At 50.0% G+C, this 16,398-nt stretch overlaps 1 protein-coding gene across 1 annotated transcript in view; it reads right to left on the bottom strand.

Moving 5' to 3' along the window:
• Nucleotides 1-16,398, bottom strand: part of LOC128271184 (transcription factor hamlet-like) — an 88,439-nt gene that overhangs the window by 39,768 nt on the left and 32,273 nt on the right. The window lies entirely within an intron of this gene.

Below are 16,398 nucleotides of genomic sequence, written 5' to 3'. Positions count from 1 at the left end.
GCCCGCTTGGAAGAAATTCATTTAATGTCCCCAGACTCCGGTGTCAATTAGCGTCGGAGGCCCAGTTGAAGGCGGGGACCTTCAATACGGAGCAGAAAAGAACTGATAATCGTTGCTCTGCTCTGCCACTGAGAGCGCGCGGTTGTGTAAACACGTTAATGCCGATGTCCCAACATGTCACATACTTGAAAATCATTTTACGACCCCGCCACATCGGCCTGGAGTCTATCCCGGCCCGCACCGAGACGTAAAGCCATAACGACGCGGGTGCGCATCACGCGTACTTGAAGCCGTTCGATCGCCTCTCGGGCGGGTTCACGTCCTCGGGTCTGGTTTCGAGTTGCGCCCGAGCGCCGACATCAAGGCCCGCATATGGCCCCCCACAAAAAACCCCCGTTCTTGGGGTGCGCGTAATTGGTCTGCGTCAATTCTATGGACGAGATTGTCACTACATTTAGCACTTCACTCTACTGACTCATCTCGGTGAGGCGTTAGGTCCGTATCGACGGTTCCGATTGCTCGCAGATGTTAGGAAATAAAGCCAAGAGATTGACCTATTTTTCATGCCAGATCACCCGCTTTGGCCGCGCGGCACTGCCATCAACAAGTGCGGTTGTCCCAAAGCCACTTTAGCCATCTTTCGGCTGCAAAGTGTCACCGAAAAGCCGGAATAGAAAACATGACCTCACACCCAGATCTGCGGCGGCGACAGATTTGAGGCACTTTGGCCGTAAAACCGTTAACACTTGCCAGCTTTCCACCACACCACGGCGAAAAAAGGGATAAAGGGCCGGGAAAAGTCAAGCTACATTTTACGACGGCACGAGCCACGCGACTCGCTCTCTCCCTTCGTGCGCATTAACCCGATTTAAACACAAACACTCGAAGGTAAACTAATTTTATTCTAATTTACCGACGACAGTCGGACCAAGCACGTAGCGGCATGCAAACAACAAACATTTAAATATCGGTTTCTTAAACCCCACCCGAGGGACCCCGGGCGAAACTTAAAACCCCGGAACGATGATCCTCGACACGGTGCCCGGGTGTAAGGGTGCCGGTAGAAACGGTGGAACCAACTTTCTGCGGAAGCCACCGTTAATCCGGCGTGAAATCCGAACCCGACGGCCACCGATCCGCTGAACGGGGCGCGCCCCGAAAACGGATCTTGCCAAATCGCATCAAGGAACGGCATTTGATTTGCCAAGCCAACTTGGAAAATCTGGTCCTTGGGTTCGGGAAATCGGAGACAATCGGACTCGGCACACACCGAGCAACCGATGCAAACCCGGAACACGGAACAAGCAATCAACCCTTCAACCTAACGGTTCGATCAAGATGTCTCACAGTCTCTTCGCGCGGTTCCTTCCCGAAGATCCTTCTGGTGCCGGAGCAGTGATAAAAAACGCTCGGCACACAGAAGCGGTGGACAAAACAGAGGTAAACATTTAGACCCAACCCAAGGCCCCCGAGGGTGTGAACCGGATTTGCCGAGAAGGTTTGCCACTTCTCACTGTGCGATGTCGATGTCTTCCCGAAATCTGCCCGAAAATGTTTGTTTAGCCCTCGTCACTGACACGGGCGCCACCGCCATGCCTGGCGAGTGCAGCAACCCCATAAAGGACCCAATTACAAAGGTTTGCCACTGGAAAAGGACCTAATCAACAGCGAGGGTCCCGCGATCGCGGACCATGACACTTCGATCTACGTTGGGCGATTGATTGAATTTTCGACAAACGGCAACTCTTACTTCGAGACTCGCAAGCGAAACTTTTTTCCTTTTGATTCCTGCCGGACAATTCTCGCGTTAAAGATAATTTCACCGAACGAACAAATCGACAACACAGACACAAAGTCTGCCCCGAAATTTAATTATTAGGTTGGACAGTTCCCAGCGCAACTCTGTAGCAAAAAAGCACACAACAACGGCATGAATGAACCACAACGGCACTTGCCACGGTTGTACGAAACGCGCGCAACAAAGTGTCCCTGGATCGAGCTGCCTCTCACACTCCGAATCGTGCCGTGTCACCAAAAACCCGAAACAAAAACAATACATTTTGGCCATCTAACACTCGCGCGCCTCAAAAGGCATCCAGGCTTCCAGGGCTGCTTTTGTTTCACTTTTTTGCCCCGAAATCCAGTAAACAAACCATTTGCGCCGCGGTCACGATGCGCCCAAAAGAGAGCCGTGGCCGAAGATTCTCGGGTGTCTCGGGCGCGCATAAGACAAGTGCCCGTCCAGCGGCGTGACGAGACAATGTTGTGGGCATAAGTTATTGAGAGGCGCACGGCCGATGCTTAGAACGCGGTCCACGAGGAGCAAAAATAAACAACGACAAAATAGCTCCAAGATAAGACCTCTTCCGCTGGAAGTTGATACTGCTTCTTCGATCGACGCGCCACGCGAAGATTCCAACTTCGGCTTATGACCATGGTGTGTCTAAAGGCGCGAAACCGGGACTACAGTGTAGCAACGCAGTGTTATCATAATGAAGCACCGCGGTTGAGAGCGGTTCTAATCGTGCATCGTCTACATATAGCGGCTAGAAATCTGTCACCAGACTCTGTGGATCCCAATTTTGGATCAACCTCGGTCTGGACGAATCGTCTTGGTCTACACAAGACAGACAAACGCTCGGATGGCAGCTCAGTTCCATTTCTTCACAACGCCACCGTGCTGCAGCATATCTGGTTTCAGCGAACGAAATGTAAAAAAGAGGGCCACATCGGACAACGGAATCGGAAGTGCTCAAGGCATATGAATCTCTCTATTCGGCTCTGTCTCTTTTTCCCGTTCCTTCTTCGGGGTCCGATTAAATCTCTCAAGTGCACAAATAGCTCATGATCTCATGGACATCATCACCACAGCGCGGGTGTGCTGTGCACCCGCAACCCACCCCTACGGGTCCACCCAAACCCACTTTGTTGCCGACGACCCTGCCTCATCCGTGCCGTCCCACAATCGAAAGCAAACCGCACTCTCTCGGCGCTGCTGTGGTCGGAGACCACGCCGGAGGTTTTATTTCTTTTTATCTCTCTGACGACGTTTAGTTTAGTTTATCTGGCTGTTTTTTTATCTTCTATTTTGTTCTTCACGCGTGGAAAAGCGGAAACAGAAGGCTTCCTTTCGATTGTAACGCATCACGCGTTGTGTGGTGCGCTGTTCAATATGTCTGTTGGAGGAACGCAGCAAAAACTCCGCACTCAAGTCCGGAATCGTGTCAAGTCCGTGATCATGCGACGAGAAACTCTATCTTCCTTCACCTGTCCTTGGACTCGTAGGCTTTCGAAGACGCCTTCTTGCACGGTCGCCCCGAAGGATCCACCGGCGATCGTCCTCTCGTCCAGCCAGAGAAGCAGCCACAAAAAAAGGTACCATTCGTGCACTGCCAAACAACAACAAAACAAAGACGCGACGCGAGGAGTATCCTGCCTATCTCTGTTGTTTTGTTTCGCTTGTCTCTCTGCCAACCGGAAATGATGCGGTTCAGCGACGGTGAATGATAACCACAGCGCAGGATACCGGTTTTCCTGTTTTCCCGCACATTGCAGCGCGCCAGAGCGGCCTTTATGCGTTCTCGCATTCCGGCGTATGTTTATTCAGGATCTTCGGAGCTCGGACTTGCTCTGACGCCGGGGCTCGGGTTCGGCGGAACGCAAATAAAACAACAACACAGCAGAGCAGCCTTTTGCAGCCTCGTCCATTGTTTGTGTACTTAGTGCCAGATAATACAGGATGCGCCAGCAAGAGCAATAAAAAATTCTCGTTCTACTGCACCGCAAAATGAGTGCAATAAACCTATTTCGCATTAGTTCCACAATCTAGGGTTTGAAGAGGATGCTCGGTCAGCCACACGATCGATGTTTGCATTTTGCTTCGCCACCTTCGCCACGTGGGTTTGATGACCCACCGATGGGCCTTGCAAATTTTTCGAAGGACCGCAGTAAACCTCTCTTGAAGTGTTAAATCACACCGGAATCGTAAAAAGCCACAAAAATGGAGCCACTCATAAAACACGTGGCGCTTTCGAACGCTGTAAGCGATTATTGTGTAATCCATTATTCAGTGCCCCCCGCCCGCTAGGGGGTCTTAAAAGATTTGCAAATGAGCCGCACCAATCATCGATTGGAACGAGCACAGCACCGTTTGCCATTTTCTCATTAAGCCCCACTGGTCTCAGGATCCCTGCACACTCGCGACAAGTGTAATGAGCCACCGAGCGTCTAATCTGCTGATAAAGGTGTTGAGCAAAAATAGGCATTCGAGCGACCCGATCCTTATAGCTTATCGGAGCCCTCCATCGTATTGCCCCAATCATTGCCCGCTGGCCATTGCGAAACAGTACCCTTGGGGCACGTGCAGTACACACCAATCTGTGGTAGGACGAACCGTACGATCCAAGCTGCCCTCCTTAGTGGGAGGGCAATGCAAAGCAACAGTCCGTTGCCTCCCGTTGGGGGCTATGTTGCAAATAAAAACGATAGCATTGCGGTAATAAATTTCATATTCATACACACGATACTGGCGCCTAATCAGGTTCCGATTTTGATGTTCGCCCGAAGCTCCTTTTTGGGTAGGACCTGCCCTGAAGCAACAACGGTAAACATGAGGCATGAACGGTCGAGCATAAAAATATTGAATCTGTCACGGAACCAGCGCGGTGGCGCGGTGGCAATGGAATGGAAAGTATCGGTCACCAGTGGTGGTGAATGTTATTTTTAATATCGCACTTAGTTTTACCTGTTTTGTGTAACTCGTTTACAACCGAAATAAACCACACACGCACACCGCGAACGGTCGTCCCCGAACAATTAATCGTCCACACCCGTGGCGCGATCATCGCGGTCCGTGGCGGTACAAAGGAGGTCCCCCGATAAAGCGAAGGGGCTTCCTTCCACCGCCCGATTATTACCATTAGCGGTTTCATACCGAACAAGCACGCTCGTATTAGGCACATAAAATCAAAAGAAGTTATATTCCGGCGCCCGATTCGGAACAGAAACACGGGACCTCGGAGGGCAAAGACATGGCGAAAAGACCACCGCGCGAAAATTCTCTATTAGTCAATCATAAAAATTGCGTCGGCCAAAAGATGGTGAAACGCGGGTCCGTCCACCATCGGAAAACCTTAATTACCACTATATCACTCGAAAGCCTGCCTACGAGCGGGGTGCTCAAACGGTGCCCACTGCAAACGCCCTTTCGCACGCCCGGCCCGGGGACGAGGAAATTTATGCAAATCGGATAACGGTCAAGCCATTGTGGAGCGATTAAACAGACGATAGGGCGATCAGATTCGGTGGGTACCGAGCGGCGTTGGGCCAAATTGAATGAGGAGCAGTGCGCAGTGGGTCCTATCGTTTGTGAAAAGGAAATGTTTAATCATAATAAATTTTAATCTAATCACACTGAAGAGCAGGACCGAGCAGTTCACATAATAAGCCAACAGCGCCACGAATATCCTCGAAGAAGTCACCAAACATTTAAAGCATCGTCCTCCCGTTAGGTTTGGTTGCTAAAATCCGTCCACGGCCCCCCGAATGCAGCGATAACTATAGGACGCACTCCCATACCTGGCATCATTAGTTGCACATCAACCATAGCATGGAAAATGTGGTTTTCCACTTTTCACCTCAAATGCTGGCCCCTAGGTTTTCCACCAAATCACAGCCACCCACAGCCAAAGGATACGATCTGCCGGCAATCACAAGTAATCGAGTTTCGCCACAAACACACACACACACACACGCGGGGAGCTGCACTGTAATTCACTCCACCAGAATTGATCGACTAAATAGTGTACGATAAGGAAGTTGGTGAATCACGTTAACCCCTAACTATTGTCGGTTGCTTACATCACCGGTTCCGTACGTTAATTGAACATTTTTTTGTATCTCAGCACGAGCTTTGATTTTCGCAGCGCAAAAATCACGCAAGTTGTCACTGAATAGAAACTTCCATTAATTTTCAACAACATTCGACAGTCGATCTTCACAAACCTCGGCGATTCAAGGCGAAACACTACTCCGTCGCTAGCGACGTACTGAACCAGCAAGGACGAACCGAGCCAAGGATCGGGCCCGAGCACGACCGACCGAATCAAAGACCACGCACACCGGAAGAGAGAGCGACGAGCGATGGCCGGGTTTGTCTGTCTGGGGGAGATGCTAAGAATAGACTAACAAAGTTCTTCCCAACATTCAACAACGTCCAAAAACGCGCAAAACCAATACATACGCATACGTTACGGATAAATTCATTCTCACGGACAAATTCATTCCTACGGTCGAATTCATTCCTAGGGGCAAATTCATTCTTTCAAGCTGTTCACAAACACACGTATATCATGAACGTTCTGCTCCGGATGATCAGCAGAAATGAACCCGATAAGGATGCCAAAATCAATATCGAATCACAATATTTTTGCAGGCAACAAAAAACAAGATATTAAGCCGTTGCTTTCATGACCAGTTCGGTGCCGAGAGGTCAAAAGGATACTGGCTGGTCAGTGCCGTGGAAGTTGGAGAACGTGCCGGTCGCTCCGTGTTCGCCTTGTGGATCCTTTTCATTCGTTTTGGAGCTTTCGCTGAGTCTAGCTGATAAATTTGAGTCAAATATAATAGCAATATTTAACCATTTCGATAAATTTCAATTGTTTCATTTGTTTGTTAAGAAAGCAACTTATTTTTACACCGTTAAGTGACGGTAGAAAACATTATATTTTTTATTGGTGGTCAACCATTAGCTTGCTGTTGATTAACCCGAAAATAGCGCCACATTGTCTAGCAACAATTTCCCAACTCACTATCTAACAACTCATCCGTCCAACATACATTCATCCGACGATGTCATCCGGATGAAGCGATGACGGCGCAACCCCCTGATGGGAAGCGCAGGGAAGGAAGCGCGGAGAAGGACACGGTTCGCTTTGGCTCCTCCTCTCCGATCGCGCTACACACAGTGTTCGTGACACGGCCAGCCAGTACGGCGCTTCGGCACTCACACAGAGATAGCGTGAGACAACCCACAATCGTATGATGCACGCGATGCCGCCAGATAGCAGGACGATGCCGCGCAAGGACACTCCGCGCAAGGACACTCCGCCACAGAGGCGCATCGGCCGAGTCTGACACGAAGCGGGCGCGAGAACTGTGGTGCCGTCGTCTATCTCTCGCCGCAGAAGGCGGGATTTACAAGAGGATGCTCCCGGATCCGGGGCTGCAGTTCTATAGGATGCATTGGCCTGCCTGCGACTGTCACTTCCATCTCGCACCGCACCGACACTCCGGGGAGAGCGTGCGCAAAAAGGATCCTCTCGCCAGGAGAATGGCGAATCTCGGCTCATCGCCGGAGATGAGCAGCCCGCGGTGAGATCTGGGGCCAACCCGTGATGGAGTCTGCCAGAGCGAAACAGAGCGAAGCCAACACACAAACACACTGTGGCCGCTATCAGAACCGGGCTACTGATAACGATGCCCGTGTGTGTGTGTGCCGGTGTGACTTCGGTTGGAGCAGAACCCCCCCGAACATCAGGTCCACCGCCTCTGCATTCCAGTCACGTTCGGCACACACTCTCCGCGTACGACTGTGTGTGCTGACGCCGACCATAAAACCGGAGAATCCCTTCTCGGGATCTTCCGTAACGCGGGGGGGGCCGACATTCGCCGACATCCTTCATCCCTTATGGGCGTGGAAGTTGCGCGAATGTGTCGAGAAGATACATTTTTATATAACTCGGGGGGCGAACAGAATGCGTCTTTATGTCGGCAAACGCACACAGAAACACGTACGTTTATGTGGTATGTGAAGCGAAAGTGCTATTTTTTGTGGCCCAATCGTCGAGCTGGTTTATCTCTCCCGGGACTATCTGCTGTCACCAGACGGCGATGCGAGAGCAGCACAAACAAGTGGAGTAAGTGAGAAATGAAACGCCAAAGCCGGAGATTGCGGTGGCGAACCGAAGGACCCCATGAGGGGGGAGAACCGCCGGGTGATATCTGGCGTTCCCGGGGCAGACATAAATGGAATCGGGCCACAGACGCGGGATGTAAATGCTCTCTGCGCGAGCATCACGATGGATAACACACAGCCTCGCGATGACTCGCTTTATGTAACAAACATTGGATCGAACCGCGGGAACGAGACCCGACACTGAGAGTCATACACGAGACCGATAACGGCGGCAGCTTGGGAATCAGAAGCCAGCAGAAAGGCCATTCGGATCTGTCGCTATGGGCCACGGTCTATGATAATAGGACGGCATTTTTAGTAACATGTATCACCACGTTTGATTAATCCAGTTTCTCAGCTCGAAGAAGGTCACATCAGAATAAAACTAAGGAACCAAGGTTCAAAGTACGAAAACTATTGATAAGGAGGACAAATCAGGCCAACAAATACTTTAAATAAGAATAACGAGTAATCTTATCAAATAAATCGTGTAAATCAAAATAAACCGATTCGCAACGATCCATCGAGGTATTTAAATCGCCTGTAGAAGGTCTCAAGAGTCTGCCTGCCGATTCTTATTGCAAACCAAACCTCCTTTTTATTGTTTCACGCGGCAACAACATGCATCGCGCCAAACAAAAAGTGCGCAAACCACAACGCAAAGAGAAGCAGTTGCTTTCCAAAGTGTCCCCTTTACACCACCACCACCACCGACCACCTCGGATTCCCGCGAAGGATAATCCCGCGGCCACCGTCGTTCAGGCGAGGTTATGCTCAATTTACCACCCTACCATCGCCGCTCCGTACCGTGCATATGCTTCACCGGGAGCGACCACACATCGGTCGTTTCCTCGGCCGCCGGGTTACCAGCAGTACTTTCCCTCCTTTGTTCCCTTCCCTTATGGCCCCGGTTTCCGCCGCCCGTCCAGCCGAAGTGAGTCCCCACTCTATCCTGCGACGGCTGAAAAGCCTTTTGGTCGATTGTTTCCCGATTCCCGGCTTTCCGAGCATATCCCATAATGACATAATAAAGTTGTTCGCACATTAAATACGGATGTTTCGCCGGATGGTGGGTTGTTTTACATTTTTCGCAAAGGGGTTTTTATTGAGCCCTCCATGCACAGATTGTTCTTTCCGAGGTACGAGGAATGATAATTATTTTAGAGAAAAAAAAAACCATCGAATCAAATCATTTATCAATTGTGGTCCAAGCAGGCGTATGACGATTGTGCACACGTTTCACAAAAGGGACAAAAGACTCAAAGCTGATTATTTCTAATCGTTGGCTTCTGTCACTTAATGTGACCAGTATGGACCTTAACTTCATTTCATTATTATCAATACTAAGCCAAGCTAAGAAGCTATTCTACAGTGCAATGGAACCTACCTATGCCTTCATCCCACTGAGAACCCGATCACGGAGCAACCATCGTTGGTATCACTATCAAAAGTAAGTGCCCACCGATGGGAAGATATTTTTCATCCACCTATCTGAAAGGAAAAGTCCAAACCCTCACCTGGACGCAGCCCATTCTCGTCGGAATGGGATTTTTGCTCCGGCAAGCTGGCCCATGTTGGGCCAAATTGATTTCTTCCAAGTGCCCGTGGAGATGTGCGTGCCAGGACTATCAATCGTGCACCGGGGCCGAACAATCGGTTCCCAATCGGTTCCGAGATGCCATTTCTTTGGATTGGAAATTGCCACCCATTCTGTCTCTTGCACGAAGCTTTCGCATTTCGAACAATGCGCTCGCCCTTTCGAACCCACCACCACCGTAAGGGCTGAAAGGAGGCCACGACCACCACGAGCTCGAAGGATCACGGAAATCGTCCACAGCATTTATATTTTATTTGTGTTTGCACAAAGAGTGCGCTTTAGCTCCCTATTTTCCCCGGTTTTCCCAAGCGGACCATCGAGAGACACATGGCCACAGGGCAAACACACACACACGCTGGGCGAGGTGGAAACTCGTACAAAACGAAGATTGCTTCTTTAGCCCATTCACAAACGCTTCGATGTCCTGCGGAAAGCTGCCCTGCTGCTGGCGGAAAGCTATTCGATTTTTCTTCTCTTATCTCGCTGGCGAAAAATAAATGTTTTAAAGTGGAAAACTATTTCCACGAACGGCATCCCTCGTCCCGTGCGCCCGTCCGCGTCCGCATCGCTTCCGAGGAATCTTTGTGCCATTTATTTCCCCGGATTTTTCACTCCTGCAGATACCATTACTGGCGTTTGTGTGAAAGTGGACCATGAAAGCAAACGAATAAAATGTAATCTCCTTCACGTGGACACGGAGCACGGAGCAGTCCCTTCCCGTGCAGCAGGCGCCCAGACGGGCACATGCGCCCTGGCAGAAGGGCGATAAGTCAGTCGTCCACTGCGATTGGATTTTATGTTCTCTCCTTCTCTCAGCACCATGCGCCAAAGATCGAATTGTGTGTGCTGCTGCTGCGGCTGCAGCCAGTGCAGTGGCCAGCCCGAGTGCCAGCCAAATGCGTCCCAAGACGCCAGAAGGTATTCTTTAAACTTGCCACAATCGCCAACGGAAAAGAATGCTTAGCATTCCGAAGGAATCATAGGGATCGTGCGGCTGCCTGGCGGAAATTTATAGTCGGTCAGATACAGACGGCTTTTGTCGTGCTTTCGCGAACAATGATCTTATCTGATTTAATTCGGAGCACAGCCACCGGGCAGAGCTGGCAGATGTCCGATCCACCGTTACGAGATACGGCATTGAATTTAAATTTGACAGAATTCGTTTAATACGATTCCTCTGTAACCCTTCAATCGAACCAGTGTTGTCTTGTGGAAAAACCCGCTCGGTCGAACCTCTTAAGAAATGCCCCAAGGCAATGCAGTGCAGCGCTCAGTTGTGACAGGAAATACTCATTCACGGTCCTCACAAGGTCTATCGCCCGGGGCAGCGCCACCTAGTGGTGGCCGGAGCGCCGCAAGGCGTCCTTCTAACAACCTATCCTACCTATCAAACGATGGACGTCGTAACAACGCGTCAATCCCTTTTGATTACCAAGGCCCACCCCGGGTGACGGACGGGCGAACGTTGAGATGTGCGCTTTCGTGCTGAGCCAGCAAAAACGGATCCATGCGGACCTTCCCGCGGGTTTATCAACGGTCATGTTTCGGAACCACGAGGCAGATATCAAACAGTGTCCCCGTAGGCCCGTGGGGTGCATCGAAATGCTCCCGCTTACACGGGCCTCCCAGGGTGCCGGGAATGTCAATGACGACACATACTTCGGCCTCGCACTTAGCACCGCAACGAATCCGTCGGAGGGTACACGGCTTCCGGAACGGCGTATCTGCATCACAGCAGAGCACTCCCGTGCGATTCGTGGCCACCCCGCTGGCTGGCAGTATTTGTAATGAGTTTCTATGTTTTCCCTGCGTGTCCCTCTGAAGTTTGATTGCCTCCGTTCGGGAGAGACCCAGCAGCAAGTTTCCACTACACTATGATGTGGCACTTAACAATAACAAGTCCGTTTTATCCGACCTTGAAAGCCACACTTATTCGACACCCGGCATCGGCCACGTCAACAGCTGACGGGGCCCAGATCATGACTCGACCCAAAATATGGCAAGGACTAAGGCGACAACTAAGAGGCAAATTATCGATCCTCTAATCACATCGCTACGAGGTAAATTGAGTATCAAAATATTGACTCAGACACTGTGAACTTGCCCGGATTAACCAGCTTATTGTGTCGCTTGGCGAGAAACAGGGCATAAAACGGCCGTACACTATCGACAAGAACATTGAACAAGATTATGCAAATACCGGCCCAAGCAAGCTGGTGCTCCAGTAACGAAGGTTAGCAAAGAAGTTACAGCATTTCCTCTTTACAGACCCTACCAGGGCGAAGAATTTTAAATGTCTAGCAGACAACTGGCGACACGCAACTTCCAGTCCTTGCGCTAGTTCCTCGACAAGCAGAAGGAGAAATTTAACATAATCGTACCCGTGTCCCCGGGTGTGGGTCTTAAGGGGTCCGGGCCGGCCAGCGGCAAAACATACAGATAATCCTCTCATTTCCATGCAAACAGAAGACGGTTTCGGTTTCACGCTCGTTTACGCCGGAGAACCAAACCTAATTGACAACACGGACACATTGTGGTCCGTGTAACCGATTGCTGCAGATCCTGGCGCAGACCGGCCCACGGAACGACTGCAGTCACGGAAGCATCGCCAGCGACAGGATATCATTTACACGCAGCACCACTATCGATCGTTAATATTCAAAGCTCTCTCCCCAGTATCCCGAAGACACTCCTGGCGGGATGGGAACTCCAGAAAGGGTTGGTAACCGAGAACGAACTGAGTGGGGGAAAAAAATAGATAATCCGTTTTGTCACAACCATATTCCCGCCGGGCTGGTGTCATCATAAACACATATCAGGCGCACAATTGAGTTTGAATGCCGGGCGATAAATCTGACACCTTTCAACGTCCTCCCCAGGGAAGCTTGTCAGCGGAGAGAAATTTTCCGCATTTAAGGCACCGACATAAACGATGTCGGCAAAGGGAGCAGCCAGCTCACACGACGGCACTTTTCCCGTATATTAAATATTTATTTTTCACTCCGCTTGAAGATGCGTTATGCTAAGGAGGCAAAAAATCGACAAACCCAAGGCACACAATCCTACGGTCGGACTCGGCGATCTCTCCCTTCGCGGCGCTAGATGTAAAACAGGAACCAACACGGTACGGCACTAAATAGGACATTAAAAAATGTATCTCCTTTGCGAAAACAAGCCGAGCATCACTTGCGCCTCCGATGGCAAGGTCTGACGCGAAAGATCGGAAGGTCTTCGCCTTGTGCCATAATTTAAAATGATTTACGCACGATCCAATGTGACCCTAAATACTGTCGCTTCCGAAAGGTGGGTCGCGTTTACGGTCAAAGCTCATAAAATAGGTCGATCTTTTGCACGGGTCCACGGGATGCCGATACATAATTTATTTATTGACTTCTTGTTCTCTGGCGTACTCAATGGTTCATGGGATGTGGCAGAATTGAACACTTTCTAGATTTTGCCGAACGGTTGGAACTTTACTACAAAGTTATGCAATCGAAAAGAATAACTTATGAGTGGTACGAAATTCAGCTCTCCATTTCTGATCATGGAGAATGCAAATCGCTCAGTCCGTGAGGCATCCCTTTAATTCCCCACAGGCAGTTAAAGGGTAAACGGGCAGAAAAAAGAAAACGCAACGAATCCTTCGTCATATGGCCAAATTGTATTTACCGCCAGCTAAGAGACTCACAGATGGATGCTCTTTTGAGGCAATTCGGGCCCCGCTTTGTCTGGTGCCTGTTCATGCAAAATAACACACACGCTGATGAACGCGCTCCCGTGGATGATGAAACATCATTTAAAATTCAATCACCATCCGCCCACCGATTGTTGACCGCGGCGTACATCGAGACAACATGGCCAGGCCGTAAGGATCCATGTGAAAGGGTGCACAGAAACCATCACAGGCAACACGAATCCAGCGGCCTGTGGGTAGAGCTGTGTAAACATAACATTACCACCCAACGCTGGAACGACATCGCAAAAATAACAATCAAAAGTGAAGAAGGTAAATAAATGGCACGCAAACAATGTCAACCACAAGACAGCATTCGAGGTTTTTCATACAGAAAATTAGTACGATACAATAGAAATAATTTCGTTAGTCAAATGTTTACAATCAACCCTAGACAGACCCTAGATTTTAGACCTATTCAAACAGAACATGGCTTAATTAAAGAAGGAAACAATTATTCATATTAATATTTCAAAATCCCCTTAGACGAAGAACTTGCCGTTGGGCGGAACCTTATCGCTGCCACTCTCTTCCGACAGAGCCGACGCCCGACGTCGTCGAATCGTTGAGCGCATGAAACATCAAAACAAACGGGCCACCTGCAAGGCCCCGATAGTCGCGCTATTTAAAGTGCGATGAGTTCAACCCACCTTATCGTCAGCGGGTGGAACTAATGTGTGTTTTCGAAGAAACACAAAAAAACAACAATTAGTCACCCGGTTCACATTAAGCACTCCGATTGGCCATGCATTCGTCTAGCCAGGCGTGAAATTAAACCAATTTGCATGCATCACCTGCAACTTGCACTGTGCAATGTTTTCGCCTCCATCGCCTCTCAAAACACCGCCCGAGTGTTGTTGCCAACAACCGGCCGACGTGCTGATAACCGATGCGATCTGCGAACCAGATAAAGCAGTTGAGAGCTCCTCAGGCCACAGCAACCGCTAAAGGGCTGCTGCCAGAGTGATAAACGAGAGAAGCATATGCTTTCGGATAGGAAACCGGGAGCCGGATTTACGTGAGAGCTGTCTGTCCGTCCGCCGCCCGGTTTCAAAAGCAGCAACCGAGCAGCCAGCTGATCAAAAATTAATGTAATTTAGGCCGCAACAAACAACGTTACCCCACGGCATCACGGCAGCCGCCTCCTCGCAATGCGCATGACATGATACGCGCGCCGACCGCCGAAGGTAAACAGCTTCCGGCGGATTGAGTTGTTTGGCCAGCACAAAACGATGTTGCTGAATATTTGTGGCCGTTCTCAGTCCTGGGCCCGCCACCACACGAGACTGTTTCGAAACTTTAAGAATCGAGCCATTTGTGGCAGGATTTCATTTTGAAAAGATTAAATTATTGCAAGGTGATATTATCAATGAAACGCCGTGCTGTTGCATTAAATCATGATTAGATGCAGGCGCGACCATAAACATAACCTGAAACGAGATACAGTGACATACCACACGGAGGCCAAAAATGCGTGGCAGTATGTGGAAAAATCCCGAGCCAACTCCTGAACTAAATTCGAGGCTGGCGGCGGTCGACAATGATTTATAGGGTGATAAATTATGTTATTATTTTCTCGTAAAATCGTTTTTGTCACCGTCTAACTAGCAACGGTCGGATGCTTCCGACGGACCATGTTTCCGGAACACAGGCAACGAGGAGGGCCTATCCCCGAACACACCACCCACCGACATTCGTATTTAAATTGACTTCCGCAAATCATTTCCGCCGTTCACCGTTCGAGACCATCTCCACGGAAAACGTCGGAAACGTCTTCACCGTGTTTCGGGTAAGAGCGAAATCCCCTATCCCCGACATCGGGGCCAGTTATGTCTCGTTCCTTGCACGGCTTCCCATCAGCGGTAATGTCACGGCAATGTGTTAACCTTTGCACCGCAATCGCCGCCACGTTATCCTTTCTCCCACCGAACCGTAGGCGCTCCTAAGGAAGAACCCGGCCAAAGTGAAACAATTTCAGCATTCAGCCACACGCTTCGGGTTTGGCGTTCCCCCTCCAGGGCCAGCAAGTTTACAATTAACCAACTGGATGGATAGAACATAACCACAAACACCCCAAATAACCGGCCCGCCGCTTCCGGCCACATCCTGTACATCCCGGTCGATCTGCCCGGACAGCTCGGCGCGTGGTTTCGGGGGGACGTTCCCCAACAAACGACCAGCAAATAGTAGGTTCCAGTCTGAAAGGCAAACCACTCGCCTCCCCAAGGAGCCCCCGGGAAATGCTTCCTTGGCAACACCCGACGGCGTCCCGCTTGTCTTGAGAAGGAAGCTCAAACAATACTGACAATTTCCCGCGTTGTTTGTCATCCCACCGGTTGTTCACCATTGTTAATCATTAATTGAGTTTCAGCCGCCCTGCCCTGAGTGTGTCGGCGCCCAATTTCGGGCTCCGTAATGGAAAGAAGTCGTAAAAGTTACATTCTTTTCTTTACGCGCCGCGCGAATGTAGAGAGCGTGTTCTATGAAAGTGTCAAAAATCACTCGGCGCACTCGGAACTTGTTGTTGGAAATCATTAATATATCTTTTGAAAGCTAATTTTACAGCCAATGCCTGGATCTCCGTGTTCGAAATTCTAAAAGAAATTGTAAAACAGAATACGAAACATGTACCATATTCAAACCATCCATCTTCCCAACAAACCACCATATCCCAGGGCACCATCCTCGGCCAGGGCAACATTGGACTCGCCGCTCCTTTCCTTACTTTCCTTGACCTACACAAGCACTGTGATTTTGTTTTGCCACCCACAGATTGCTCCATCTGCGAATAGAAAGGCCTTTAGACAGTCCTGAGGTTGCCCCTGAGCTCGGAGAATCCCTGGCCGGGTCGCCCTTTTTTCTACCCAAAACGATGGATTGCGCTGGAAGTTGTTTTTTCGGGTGGGGACGACTAGAATGTTTCTGACAGCTGACAGGTCGTCCTGCCCGGTTTCGGTTCCCTCCCCCCGGCCCAACGCTTAACCTTTGGCTGGATGGCTCCCTCTCGACCTATCTCCGGCTCCGCTTTTTTGTCATAATGCTTGATGGTGATTTTATATTTTAGATTATCTCCTTCCTCCCGTGGCCAGGACCGTGCCAGGACAGAAAAACTTT

The sequence above is a fragment of the Anopheles cruzii genome, chromosome 3 (assembly GCF_943734635.1).
Source record: "Anopheles cruzii chromosome 3, idAnoCruzAS_RS32_06, whole genome shotgun sequence".
In the NCBI taxonomy this organism is placed as follows: domain Eukaryota; kingdom Metazoa; phylum Arthropoda; class Insecta; order Diptera; family Culicidae; genus Anopheles; species Anopheles cruzii.
The sequence above is the reverse complement of the archived record's forward strand: the minus strand, read 5'-3'. Positions and strand labels throughout refer to the sequence as shown.